A 10,989-nucleotide genomic window follows, 5' to 3' on the forward strand; every position below is an offset into this window, starting at 1 on the left:
ACTCCTCAGACCCCTGCTATGGCTCACCCAGGCTCAACATCTCTAACACACCTCACTGAGGTTTGCCCAATTGTTCTGCAGCCCAGGGTTACTCTGAGTCACAGGCTCTGGCCAAACCTACATCTTTCTGGGCTTTTTGTTTTGCTGCTTAGCACACACCACTGGAGTGGTCCTGGCCATTCATTCATGCTCAAGACAAACACATGGTGTGCACACACATGCATATCCATTTCAAAGAACGTATTAAGTGCAGCCCCAGCTAAATTGCAAGGTGCAATTTAATACCAGCAATTAACTGTGCACATATTTTTGTACCAGCGAGCTGCAGCAGCACAAGTGCTAGCAGTTAGATGTCTTTTCATATGGTGAAGTTTAAAAATAACTTTAGGGTACTTTTGTCATGGCAAATGCTTGCACAAGGTATTATTAGAGCAGTTATTCACACAAGCTGCAGACAAAATCTGCACCATGATAGACAGTAGAGTCATCTGGGAAGTAAAAATGCAGAAGAGATAGAAAATGTAATCAGGAAATATGCAAACACTTGCTTGGATTTTGACAATGTCTACAACCATATTCTAGTTGGCTCTCCATCTCATTTGCTTAAAAATTAAGAGGCAAAAACAGTGTAGGCAAATACTGACCATGGTGTTAGAACAATACAGTATTCATTCACTCTTTCCATTTTATCCTAGATAAATAACTTTGTGTTGGTTGCTTTTCAACACTGGGAGCCTTTCCAAGTGAGACCATTAAGACATGATTTCTTACCAAGAAAAGGAAGGTGGAGGGAAATGCACAGGAGCACAAGCAGGAATCCCTATAAATTAATCACAATTTGTCATTTTATCCTGTGACAAATGTGATGAACTGATGTATTGATGACTATCATACGGGCACAAATGAGTTCGCTGGAGTGGCACTGGATTCAGGATGGAAAATGCTTGGGACCCCTAAACTTCAGCTCTCCTGTGGTTCCTCTGCGTGGTGTGGAGCAGCAGGAATGGGTGCAGCTTCAAGACACAAGGTTCAGTGGCAGGCAGCCAGTGCTGACCCTAAAGAGCGAGCCTGCAGGGGGGGAAAGGCAAAACCATCCCAACACTTTCATGTCCACTCCCACAGCTTCTCCAGGGTCTTGTTTCCACTCTCCTGAGCAGACCTGCACACCCTGTGGGCCCTGCCCATGCAGAACTGGTGGAGGAGGCAGTGTTTTAGCTGGCTGCTATTAAAGAGGCTCCCTCCACAAGTGCCTGGCTGCTGCTGTCCTGGTGTCTGGTGCAAGCGTGTGCTTTGTCACACTGGTAGCATGTGGAAGCAATCAGAGGGGTATCTACATATTCTGTACCCAACAGATACAGAAAGAGGTCAAATAAAGACTATTTATGGCTGTAGGTACTGAGCAGTAACCAGCAGTGATGGATAATGGTTAAGAATGCAGGTGGATAAAGCACCCTTTTCCTGGGATTACATTGCTTGTTCCTAATCACTTCAGCTCATCGGTTTCTCCCCCTCCTCTTCTGTTTCTGGGGATTTTGGTGTCACCTATAACAGCTCCAGGAGCTGAAGCTCACCCTCTCACCAGGATGCAGTATTTCAGAACTCCCCAGCACACAAAACAGAGTCCTCAGTCTGTGATTAAATTTCTGCATCAGTGGCACCCTACACTTCCAAAGCAGATTTGGGCTTTTCTTCCTGGGTGGGTCACGATGGGCAAGAGGAGAAAATGTGAGAGCAGCCATGTGTGTGTTGCAATAACCAAATGCTCCAGTTGGAGACCACTGAAAGTAAGACATCCTTCCAACAGAAGAAAAGCAGCCCAGGTACCAAATAGTTATCTAATATAATTTCCATGGAAGTCATTAAGACCTGGAGATAAAGCAAAATTGTTGGGCTCAACACAAAAAGACAAACCAAACTAAATCAAATGAAAAAAAAAACCCAAACAAAACCAAAACCAAACCAACCAACCAAACAAACAAAAAACACTCAAAAAAATCACAATTCCATAAAAAACCCCAAACAAACAAAAAAACCCACAAATACCAAAACAAAAAAAAGCCACTAATAAATAAACAAACAAACAAGAAACATAAAAACCCACCACTGGTTTAAAAGTTTTGCAAAATCTATCTTTTTTATCATGAATCTCAATACACTTGATGCTTTCTTGAAGCCCTAGCTCAAGAAGGAATGAGACAGTTTTTATTTTGAAATGAAAAGCCTTTCTAGAGTTTGGTCATGACAAATAAACAAATAAATGAATAAATAAATAAGTAAAACCAGAATGCTCTCTGACAGACTTGAGAAATAAGAAACCAAATGAAAGGAATGCTCTTCCATTATTAAAAAAAACTTACTTAATTGCTTCCATTATTAAAAAAAAACCAACAACTTAATTAAGTTTGCTTACAAAAGTAAGTTAATTTTTAACCTGGCTGTGTGATTTTTGAAGCCCAAATTTGATTTTTGAAATCAAATTTCCAAAGTTGAAGCCTTCTGCCAGCAATATTGTGGAATTCCACAGAGCCAGTACATCGTTCCTTCTGAAATGTCTTCTTGAAACTCACCCTGGAGAGCACAGACCCTCGTCCAAAGCTGCACATCTTCTGCCAGGTCTCCAGTAAGGGTTCACTGATGCCCTGAATTCTGCTGTCTCATGACTCATCCTCTCCTGCTTTACACTTAGGTATTGATGAAAAAGTCACAGTTGAGTCCCTGCAACTTAAGAAACGAACAGCAGGTGAAACACCAGTGGTGCTCACACTGTTCCCATGTGGAAGCTGCAGTGAAACATTAATTTTATCTGTCTTAACTGACAGGTGCAACTGTGCCGTGAATCCTTGCAGTGCTCACACCCTTCAGCAGCAAAATTTAGGGTGCAGAAGTTGTTTCCACTCCTGGCTGATATGTCCTGATGCACTTCCAGCAACACAACTGTTCCTGGACCTCTTTGCATCCTCACTGGAGCCTGGAGCACCACCTGCTTGATGAAGATGCAGGAATACTGAAATACACAAGGCTACAGCATTAAAAATAATGGATTTTCTGACAGGGGTGAACAGAAGAAGAGTAAATTCATAATGACACAGGCCCTGTTGTGGTTTGAAAATTCCAGCCCAGCCTTCTGTGTTTTCCTGACTGGGTTTTCTGCTGTTAAAGCTGTAATCATTCAAGCAGTCTGTAGTATACTGTAGGTACCCAGAGCACCTTGTGTTAATATATTAGGAATGAGACACAAAAAAAACCCATCTCCATATTCATAGATGAACACTGCAAGCGAATTGCTGACAGAATGTTTCCTGGGGTGGAAAGAACGGAGAAGTTTCTGTTTTATGGGTTGCCAGAGGGAATAGTTTCTAATGCACAACTTGTGCATTTGGTGGAAAATGAGCACAGTCCCAAAAACAACACCCTTAGCTCAAGGTTTTCCTTTATTGAGTTGTTTTATTTTATTTACAATGCAAACAAAAGTGCTGATTATCATGATTCAGCACTCTCAAAGAGAGATGGAAGCAGGAAATAGAGTAGGCAATGAGAGAGAGGGACTTGCCACCACACCCAGGCTCAGCATTTCTGATATTTTCAGAAATTTCAGATATTGTGGGAATGATGTTCCTTTGCCTTGCACGTGCACTTAGACATTTCTTGCAACTGATAAGAGGCACAAAATCTGACTCTCTCTTCTATCCTTGTGTGGCCTTCTCCAAATCTGTAGATGTTTTTAGGGTTTGTTTTGTTTTGTTTTAAAATAGGGATTTTGCAACAATATCCAACTTTTTTTTGTTGTTTTAAAGGGATTTTAAACCCTTAAATTAATATAGTCCTGAGCTAAAATGCTCATGCAGAAATGATTAGAGCTTTGCAGAGGTGGTACACACCAGCTTTATCTTGCCTGGTATCACCTATTTAGGCACACCTTTGGGGCAGGGTCATGTCTGAATCAATAGTTCCACCAGATGTTGTGGGGCTGTTTGAGACAAGATAAGGCAGAAGACAAACATCCCCCACCACTTCTCACTACTAACAAGCTCACTGAATTTTTCATGGGGTTCCCTGACCACAGTTTGGGCAACAATTGGTTTGCCTGAACTCATTGTTAAGTGTCATTAACCATAAAACCTTCCACATGATCCTAATCTGCTTGGTGGGAGGAAAGGTACTCCAGGAATTGCCAGATCAGGCTTGGAGGAAGTTTCACTGGCTTCACTGGTGAGTAGAAGTTGTGCTGCCTCCAGCCCTTCGGGACCACAAGTGTTACTTGAAGGTGCCACAACAGGTCTGAGAATCGGGTTCACTACAGGTGTGTTGGGCTTTCATGGCCAGTTTTCGGTAGCCACACTCTCACCCCTCTGTGGCTGGACAGGGGGGAGAAAAAATAAGGAAGAGTTCATGAATTGAGATAAAGGTTGGGACAGATTGCTCACCAAATACTGTTGTGGGGAAAGGAGGCTGAATTAGAGATATTAATTGAATTTGCTGCTGTCAGTCCTTCAGGCACAACCTGCTCCAGTGTGGGCTCCTCTCTCCACAGGGGCACAGCCCCTCTCAGACATCCCCCTGCTCCAACACAGGCTCCTCCAGGGGCTGCAGGGGCACAAATTTTGTTTTTTTCTTTCTCTTTATTCATTAGAGACTGATGATTGAGTAACCCTGCAGGATAACAAATAACTGAATCATATGACTCCTCCTCTACAGTCAAACCTGATTGTGTGAGGGAGAACAGACTAGACCAGAAAGGAAAACCTTGAACTAAAGTTCAGGAATTTTTTCAAGGCCATGGGTAACAAGTTCCCAGGTGTGTGTGGCCTTGGTCATTCAATATCTCATGGCTTGACCTCTACAGCGAAGGCACCTGGCAAAATGAAAAGGACAATTAAAGAGAAAACAAGAAGAATGGGGGGTACTCTGCCACTCTGGTGGTGTAGGGACATTGGTCAACAATTGGACTTGGAAAGGCAGGAACTCCAGGCTTGAGAAATCACCCAAAGCAAAAGTAGTCATTTGTAGTCTGCTCGCAATTGTTTTGCCTGGCAGCTTGAAATTCACACAGCTGCTGTTTTTAGTTTTGAGGCAGAAAGTGCCACTGTCTGCGCAGGTTTCAGCTGGAATTTGAAGCCATCCAGAAACCACGAGGAAGAACTCTGCCCACCACTGTACCAGAGCTGCCTTCAGCTGGGAACAGCAAACGTGGTCCCATGGATGGGACATCTGTTGACAAAAATAACCCTGATGAGAAATTCTGACATTTCCATAAACTCAGGGTGATCTTGGACCACTCTTGACTCCCATCAGTCTGGCACATTCAGAAACCTGTGTGGGGAAATTCTGCCTGATAAAAGCCTAATTTACCATGGTATGTAAGTATTTAACACAAATATCCCTTTTTTACAAGGATTTTGTGTTAAGAGTAATTTTTCCATGAAACTTGAGAATAGAAATGAAAAATGGCATAATGTACTAACTGTAATACAAAATACAATGTGTTTGAGATCTAGTATATGTGGGGAAATATTTTTTTTTCCTTTAAAGATTAATTTATTTCATATATACATGCTAATGTGGTATTAGCATTTGTATTAAGGACACCTGAGTGCCCCAGCTGAGGCCAGATCCCTGTGGTGCCAGGAACTGAACACACCCAGGGGTTAGAAATCGTATTAGTTCCTTCCTTAGATGTTCTCAGACAAATAAATAGAAGAAACACATATTCTCATTTTACAGTCAGTCAACTGAGGCACAAAGAAATTAATCACCATTTCCAGAGCCTGAAGTACACACCAGTGTTTCTCAGCCCTACACCTAAGTGGTAAGGCTGCTCTTTCTTCCATATCTTTTCTTTGAGAGTCTTTCCATATTGTTAATTAAATACAAGTGACAATGACTTCAGTCATGATCAAAAAGAGTGCACGTGTTTGCCTTGCCATAAAGGGACTCTGCTGTTCATCAGCTGCAGGGCACATATATGTATTTTTCCCAGGCAATTGTCTTCCCACTGTGTGGTGTCTCAGTTCTGTCTTTATAACATATATAAACTATGAACTGAAACCATTGCTCTTGTTCTTAAACTGGTCATAAAACTCTTCCCCCACATTAAAAAAATAAAATAAAAAAAAATGATGTGGAACTTGGCAAATGAGCTTCTGTTTTCAAAAGAGGATGTCTACACTGGTGAAGAGTGAGTTCCCCCCACGAAGCATCGGGGTGTGTTCCTGGGCAGGACTTTGGCAGATGAGGGAGAGGAGTGCTGTGAAAACACTGCAGGAACCTGTCGCTGGCTGCTCCAGCCAGCAGAGCAGTTTTATTGACAGATACACCCAAGTGCATATTTGTGTATGTTTGTGTGGAAACTGGGGACTCTGTCCAGGCCAACAGTAAGGAAAATACAGCTGGATCCAGTGCACAGTGTCTCATTTCTGAGGATACTCCATAGATTCCAAAAAAAGCAAAGCATAAGTAGAAGTTCTTCCCAGTGCCCATCTCAGATTGCTGGAGACATGAGAGGGACATGAAAGTAGAGAAGCTGCAGATATGGACTAAAATTATCTGAAAGAAGAAATCCCCAGTAACTTCCATGGCCCTTTGTTCAGGTCTCCAGGGAGCAGATGATCAGCAGAGATAACATTGTGAAACTGAACAGTATTTCCTCTCTGTCTGTGTTACATATTTAGCAATGTACCATCAGGACTGCAGAGGACAGCATTATTTCTTGATTATACAATATCATGTATCTATTCAAACTTTTCTGTGGAAGACAGGAGCATAATACATTATAAAACTATTTATTTTTCTGCCACTTCCAATTTTTTTCTCCAGTCACTCCCAACTCGTTGGTTTCAACATCCATGATACATGAACTTCACTTCAGCTTTCATTTAGAGGTATCCACTACAGCTCAAAAACAGGAAAAGTTTGGTTACAGCAGCAGAAAAAGCTGACCTACCTCTGAGATTTATTTTGTCATAGAATTAATTTTTTTTTTTTTTTTTGTATAAAGGAGAAGAGTTTCCCTCCTCTTCAGCTTATCAAGAAAATTCTTAACATTGTTTTTCTGCATTACAGATCAACATGGGCTTTGGCTAACTGAGGTATAAAGGTTGTGATATATAACCTGCTGCTGTTTAAATCACTGGACACAATCCCAAGACTCAGGTGGAAATTTGTGTCTTTCAGACAAATCTTCCTTCTCCTAATGCTGCCTTTCCCCCTTATGTATTGAACTGGTGACCAGAAAATCTAGGGAAAAAAAACCCCAGCAAAACAAAAAAAGGATTCTTGCCTGACCCAGCAGAGGAACAGACCTCCTGGCACTTTTCCAGCAGCCCTGACATCGAGGTTATTACAGAAATCCAATCACATGCTTTACAATTAGAGCTCAGGTTATCAAAATTACTGGCTTGTTTTTCACCACATCTAAGGTGAAAGGTGACAGAAAGCAGCAAACTAACAGAGGACTGGTAAATACAATTGTCAAGCATATGGGCAAAGCACAACAATTAAGAAACGACCATTGGGATTAGGGTCCTCAGCCCTACATAAGACCTCTGACAGTGGAGCTGAAGCATGACTGACAGAGGATCATGACTGCACTGTTTGGAGCTTGGATCCTGTAAAGCCCCTCACCAGAGGCCTGACACAAAAGTAATTAAATAAATCAGACAGAAAAATGGCATGTCCTTCACATTTGGGGCCACAGACTCTACTCATTGTTCCATGACACACATGCAATGATAGGGGAAAAAAAAATATACTAAGGAACTCAAGTATAGCCCTCATTATAAAGCTCTAATTCCCATGACACTTCTTCAGGCAGACACTAGAAAGAGTTAAAAATGGTCCAGTAATTCCCCAGCCTTGTCTGTCTACCTCCTAATTCCATCACCTGCTGCCATCCAGAGAACCTCAGGTTAAATGATTTGATCATGCCTCCTCTGTCCGGGGCAATTTCACAGGGAAGGAGGAAGGTGCTGGGATTTTGAGCGGTGCCAGCACAGGGTGAGACGTCTGTGCTGCCTGGGGCCCCCCCACACTGGGCCCTTACAGGAATTCAGGAGTTGGATGAGTTGGATGCCAGGACACAAATTCAACCCACCAGGCACCACAAAACAATGGGCAAACGCCTGCAAGGGCTGTGAACAATTTGAAGAGTGAAAGGAGGGTGCGGGCTCCCAAGACTATACTTAGTTTTGTTTATCATCAGCGATTAACCCTGCTCTAATTTACACCCCGCTAAGCATACCCAGGTCACAATCCGTTTGTGTGAGGAACAACACAGGATTCGAGATCCAACTCTTGTTTTTCATTCCTTTAAGCAACAGCTGACACAAAGTCTTGTTCCAGATTGTCTCTTAACAGCCTGTGGAGGGATCATGTATTCTGGGCACCAAACCAGCATCAACACTCCGGGTGGGGATGGATGGTGAGAGGAGAAAGACAAGTGGAGGTATGAGTATCCTGCCAAAACAAAACAGCAGAACTTGCTGGCTTCTCCCCAGTCTCCACAATTTACTGTCCTCCCCAAAGGAAGGTGGAAACCCCAGCAAGGAGGATTCTTTCAGATCCCTGACTGGGCTGCTCTGAATGCTGGGGAAAAGAGCTCCTGCCCTGGTCATGCAGGGATGGGTAATTATATCACACAGCCCAGTCAGCAGGCACAGCCAGGGAGTATGCCACTTAGGAGGTAAAGGAGTTGCAGGCAGCAGCAGCAAGCTGAGCTATTTGCACAACTTACCTGGGAAGAAATAATACCTTTCTTTGTGCAGAAGTACAAAAAATACATGGTAACACAACGGAAACATGTTCTTAAGTAAACAAGTGTTAAAAAAAGCTGTTATAAGAATGCAACGGTTGGGCATTCAGGTTAATGCATTTGCCAGGGTTTCTACAGCAACACAGTGAATTAACTTTCAATCATGATGAAATAGACTTCTGTTTTGACTATGTAGGAATTCAATTCACATGTCTTCCACTCTCCAGCTCGCTCACTCTCCTTGACTCTTTTCAGGGGCGAAAAAGAGAATGAAGGAGGCACCACCCACCATCCATTCAGCTTGACAGTGCTGCTGCTGAAGTGCATGTGTGTGGACTGACCACTTCACTGTGCTTGCAGCACAGCTGTTCCTTCTAAAGGTGAATCTGCTGCTGAACAACGGGCTTGGGAGATGCTGAGAGCTTCGGAGTCCTGTTGGCTTCAAAAGGAAATGCAGTATTTTCTACACCTTTCCTCCACTCCAGGATCAAGATCTCTAAGAAGCAGTTCAAAGGAGAACTGCAACCTACAGCCCACATTTGAAACTCTGGGCCTTTTGTACCTTTTTTTTAGGATGCTTTGGACATTCTCCTTTGCCTGCCCTCCTGTGTTATGTAGAAGAAACAGAACTGGTTTATTAATGCTAGCTTCAAAGTCACATACACATGCATAGACACACTCTCAGACAAATCCCTCTCTCTATTACAATAAATATCTCATAAAAAATTACATACCCTGAATATATTCAGCAGCAAAATAGCAGCTGTTGCATAGTTTGAGGGTTTTTTTATTTTTAACTTATTAATATGCTGATCAGATCCTTGTAATCAGAAACAAGGGACATTAATCTCATAAAATATGTAAACTGTATTTTATCTGGAAAAAAAAAAAAAAAAAACCAGAAAAGGAAAATGTCAAAGCTGTAGCTTCTTTCTTTTCTTTGTTTCATGAGGTGAGAAGACATCTGCAGGTGGAGTTGAAAGTGACTGCAGGTTACCACACAGGCTCAGAGCAGTAGATGAGAGATGAAGAGAGAACAGACAGCTTTTGGTCCATGGTTTAATTTTTGTCCTGATCCATGGCTGCTCTGAGAGCAGCTCAGAGCCACGGTTCATGTGAATTTGGTGGGTGCCTCTACACCAACCCCAGAAGAATCATGTTTATAAAAGGTGTCCCTTGTAAACAGAGACAAAAAGGAACCCCAGGGATTTAGGTCAGCACCTACAAGGAGTGAGGATCCCTCCCAGTGAATAAAATAATTTTATAATAATAATTTTATACCACCACTAGACATGGAGAAGAGGGGCTGGGCTTCTCACTTGCTTCCATGGACAATTTCTTCAGAAGACATGCCAGAGTTTGTCAAGGAAAGAGGCAAAGGCAGGAGCCATGAACTGGCAGGGAAGAGATTCAGGTTTGAGCATCAGTGCTGCAGGGACTTTGGTACCAGATCTGAGGTGCTTTAAACAGACCTGATAGGGAACAAGAAGTTATTTGGTGGTTTCTGAAAATCTCAGCTTCCACACTGAAGCAAACTGAACAAAATCAAAAACTTGGGGTAGCTATGTGTTTAGCCAGTGACAAATTTAGGAGGAAGAAAACCCCTCAAAATTCAGAACCAAATAAGACAAAGAGCTGCATTTTGAAATTAGACTCAACAGATGTTTATATTTTATTGTGCTGAGGACATTGAGCTCTTTAGATGTTTTCACACTTTAATCAATAACCTTCTGCAGGCTCATTAAAAACAGGAATGAATGTTTCAAAAACATGAGTAAGGAGAGAGCAATGCAAAAGATACATGAGTTGGATCAGTTAAGTTGCTTTCTAGAAAAGAAATACAATTAAAAATAATTGGGTTTTCTTAGGCTTGCCATACCTCTTTTTAGAGGGAACAGCACTGTGGTCATCTCCACTACAGCCAACCAAGAGACACCTTCACACTGATGATTGCATCAAATCTGGTTTATAATGAGCCAGTGTGATTTGTCATCTAATCTTCCACTAAGAGATCCAGTCACACAAAGTTAAATCTAGTTATGTGATAAAAAAGTAGAATAACCTTTGCAGAAGCTTGGAGGAAACCAGATAGTTACAACCTAACAAACACCAGGTTGGTGAAGCTAGCAACTAAAACATTTGCTTTGATATTTCAAAACTGAAGGGTGCCTATGGCTGCAGGTTTTTGTTTGTTTCCACCACAAACTTGCCATAAATTAGTTGCAAACTGTGCTTTAGATATC

The 10,989-nt window shown here is 42.1% G+C and overlaps 1 long non-coding RNA gene across 2 annotated transcripts; it reads left to right on the top strand.

Annotated features, from left to right (window-relative positions):
* Positions 1-4,055: 4,055 nt before the first annotated feature.
* Positions 4,056-10,449, top strand: LOC111941882 (uncharacterized). Of its 2 annotated transcripts, XR_015280695.1 has the most exons (5): positions 4,056-4,209; positions 5,064-5,353; positions 5,722-5,806; positions 8,338-8,440; positions 9,002-10,449. It is a non-coding gene; the product is annotated as an uncharacterized LOC111941882 (long non-coding RNA). The 2 variants fall into 2 exon arrangements; XR_002870327.2 differs by lacking the exon at positions 5,722-5,806 and having other exon boundaries at positions 4,135-4,209.
* Positions 10,450-10,989: the final 540 nt, after the last annotated feature.

This window comes from Cyanistes caeruleus, chromosome Z (genome assembly GCF_971803275.1).
Source record: "Cyanistes caeruleus chromosome Z, bCyaCae1.hap1.1, whole genome shotgun sequence".
NCBI classification, from domain to species: domain Eukaryota; kingdom Metazoa; phylum Chordata; class Aves; order Passeriformes; family Paridae; genus Cyanistes; species Cyanistes caeruleus.